This window comes from Macrobrachium nipponense, chromosome 4 (genome assembly GCF_015104395.2).
Source record: "Macrobrachium nipponense isolate FS-2020 chromosome 4, ASM1510439v2, whole genome shotgun sequence".
Taxonomy (NCBI): Eukaryota; Metazoa; Arthropoda; class Malacostraca; order Decapoda; family Palaemonidae; genus Macrobrachium; species Macrobrachium nipponense.
In genome coordinates this window covers 99,033,566-99,035,661 of record NC_061100.1, presented here as the reverse complement: position 1 = coordinate 99,035,661, position 2,096 = coordinate 99,033,566, and the positions used below count along the sequence as shown (strand labels likewise).

Below are 2,096 nucleotides of genomic sequence, written 5' to 3'. Positions count from 1 at the left end.
TACTCTTCCTACCAGTTGTTAGTGTTTGGCCTTCTAATTGTCACCCACTGTGAAAATATTTTTTTTCCTGGCAGTTTCTGCAATAAACAATGCTTCACTTAAATTAATATATATAGATTGGCATTTTTCTCTGTTTCTCCATCTAATTCATGCTTTCTATTCCCACCACACATGCTACTACAAAATTCTATTGTTACAGTATTTCACCAGGCTTAATTTTCAGGAACATCGGTGCTCCAGGCTATCCGCTTCATAGTTGCAGTTGATGGAAGATTCATCAACTCAGACTTGACTTCACTCGTGCTGCGATGGCCATGGTTTTCGCAGCATTTTTGATATATGATATTTATTACCCATCAGAAGCTTCAGTCACAATGGAATTTATGCAGAGGTAAGCTGTTGTAATAAGTTACTTGAGTTTTTTTTTTTTTCTTTAATTTAAGAATATCAGGGAAGTAATTTATATTTAAATGTCCATGTACTGTAACTTTGTAATATGTGTGGTGGTGAGCAGTTGTTTTACAATATTTTTACCATTATGTTCTATATCTTGTCATTTTTTACAGGTGTTTCTGAAAAATAAATGCAGAAAAAGGGACAAAAAAATACCAGAACAAAGAAAAACGTGGCACACACCCATTGAAGAATATTAAAGTTCAATGAGCTTATGGAATAAGGAGTGAAAAAGCATTCACACTCTTCTGTATAAATAATTAATGTTAAATTTTGTGTTAAAAAAGTTATAAATCTGTTTTTCAAGAATAAAGTTTTTTAAAAGTTAATCTTCTCATTATTTTCTCCAATTGGATATATGACCTGCACAAGGAATTTTTGGTTACTATTTCAATTGTAACATAAAATGCAAAGAAATATTAACATTAAATTCAAAGAAATATTAGAAAAATCATGTACAAATCCCAAAAAGTTACTGTATACTCTGTCAAATAAATTTACATAAATATGTTACATGTATAGGATTTGTTACCAATTTTAGTTTTTATCTGTTTTGATATTGTATGAGATGTAATTATAATTTTACAAAAAATAAATTTAAAAAAACATGTATAAATGACTATTGGTAAAATTGACAAATGTTTAATAAAATTGTGGCCACAAGGAAGGTATGAAAAATGTTTTTAGGATTATTTTTTTTCTTAAATTAGCCACTCCAAAGTTGTGGCGGGTGGGTTGTGTAGCGCAGTGATATACAGGGTGGGGCAAATCAAATGCCCGAGTTTTGATCGGCTATTAGGAAAAGCAAAACAATACTTACAGAATTATTTGTTTTACTCGAATCAGTATACAATGCTGTTTGTGTGATCCTTTTTGAAGATGCCATCAGGAAGATGGTGCCATCTGTAGCGATGCAGTTGAAGGCGATGTCTGAAGTTTTCGGCTGCTCTTCGGCAGATCTCGAGGAGTATTGTATCGATTTCCTCCCGATTCGCATCTTCAATTCTTCCAAACTGTGTGGCCGAAAGTGAGATGAGCCGAAGAGCAGCTGAAAACTTCAGACATTGCCTTCAAGAGTTCATCGCTACAGACGGCCACCATCTTCCTGATGCCATCTTCAAAAAGTGATCACACAAACTGCATTGTATACTGATTCGAATAAAACAACAAATAATTCTGTAAGTATTGTTTTTACTTTCCTAATAGCCTATCAAAACTCGGGCATTTGATTTGCCCCAGCCTGTATACATGTATTTTCACCCGTATTTGAGAAAAATCCCGTAAAAATATTAACCGTAAATATACGGTATGTTATTGGTTAAACTTAACGGTAAAACCGTAAATTTTACGGTTAAATTTTATACGGTATTTTCTCAAATACGGGAGAAAATACGGTACATTACAAAAATTACGGGACCCGTTTTTTTAACGGTAAATGCTTGGCAACATTACTGCCAGGATTTTTACCGTTTTTTCAACGGAAAATTTTTTTACAGTGTAGTAAAGCTCTCAATGCCAATTAAAAAAATCCAAGTTCAGCCCCAATAGGAAAGGGGGATGATGATTGAGAAAGGGAAGGAACGGGGGTGACGAGCATAAATAACCGAAAACAACCGATATTAGTGTCTAATCCACATTTTTCG

The 2,096-nt window shown here is 33.5% G+C and overlaps 1 long non-coding RNA gene across 1 annotated transcript; it reads left to right on the top strand.

Annotated features, from left to right (window-relative positions):
• Window positions 1-221: 221 nt before the first annotated feature.
• On the top strand, window positions 222-782 carry LOC135211684 (uncharacterized). Its single transcript, XR_010313706.1, has 2 exons — window positions 222-391; window positions 567-782. It is a non-coding gene; the product is annotated as an uncharacterized LOC135211684 (long non-coding RNA).
• Window positions 783-2,096: the final 1,314 nt, after the last annotated feature.